At 35.9% G+C, this 1,114-nt stretch overlaps 1 protein-coding gene across 1 annotated transcript in view; it reads right to left on the bottom strand.

Moving 5' to 3' along the window:
• ITGA8 (integrin subunit alpha 8) overlaps window positions 1–1,114 on the bottom strand; it is a 167,754-nt gene that overhangs the window by 101,454 nt on the left and 65,186 nt on the right. The gene's annotated exons all lie outside the window — the stretch shown is intronic.

Raw genomic sequence — 1,114 nt, 5'->3', positions numbered from 1 at the left:
TGATAAGCAGTTCTCGATAATCACTTCTCAACAATTACTTGTTGTTATTACAGTTTAACATTATAAAATTAACAAAAATAATATAAAACTCATATTTTGGCTAAATAGCCACATGGCAGCCAAAACCATATATTCCCTTCCTGTTCTCCCACCCATTTGTGCATTCTTTCCAAAAATTGAGACTTTTTTAAAACGCCGCTGGATGCAGGACAAATTGTTAAAAAGTGGGATTGTCCCACCAAAAGTGGGACGTGTGGTCACCCTAGCTTAGCTCCCCTTTTATGTCATTAAAAAGGCTTCTTGGGCAGTGCCTGTGACTCAAAGAGTAGGGTGCTGGCCCCATATGCTGGTGGTGGTGGGTTCAAACCCAGTCCTGGCCCAAAAAAAAAAAAAGGCTTCTCTTAGCTTTTAAAAATATCAAGGGTTTGGGAGCAAAGATAAATAGAAGAAAACATGATTAAAAGGACAACTGCACAGATAATTTAGCATTATTTATTTCACTCGGGTGACTGGGACTAGGATCGTTTTGGAAAACTGCAAGTCAAAAGGTGAACTTTTCTTCTTTTGAAAAATTTCCCTTTTCCTGGAACCATAAGCTTTTCATATGTACTTATGTTTTATGGCATTTTAAAAAGTAATAACTGTATTGCTGAGAAGTGTTTTTTTCAAAGAACTCATAAGAGTACAGTAAGGTTTGGTCAAAGGCCCTAATGAACGCTGATCTGATGTGAATACTCCTGAGGCTCCTTTGTGAGTGCAAATTCCTGCTCCTTCTTTGATTTCAATCAAGAAACCCTCTATGCTTTGGTTCTTAACTCAAAGATCCTAAAAACGTATTCGAGATTTTGTATGAATGTGCACATTTTTCTGAGGTGAGGGTGCTTTGAAGGCATTCATAAATTCCCAACTTAAAAAACTACAAAGGCTAAGCTAAGAGTTTAACACTACTTTTTTGCAAAAAATAAAATTGCCTTGAAGCTGAAGTTTACAGACCAATAAAAACAGAGCCTACGCTACATGTAACCCACATAAGTTAATCAGAAGACAGATACTTACTAATCCATCAACATGTATTTACTTGTCTTGACTTTCTTTTTTTTTTTTTTTTTTTTTT

The sequence above is a fragment of the Otolemur garnettii genome, unplaced genomic scaffold (genome assembly GCF_000181295.1).
Source record: "Otolemur garnettii isolate 467f Iridium unplaced genomic scaffold, OtoGar3 scaffold00019, whole genome shotgun sequence".
NCBI lineage: Eukaryota > Metazoa > Chordata > Mammalia > Primates > Galagidae > Otolemur > Otolemur garnettii.
Note: the sequence above shows the minus strand (reverse complement) of the source record. Positions and strands in the feature narration are given on the sequence as shown.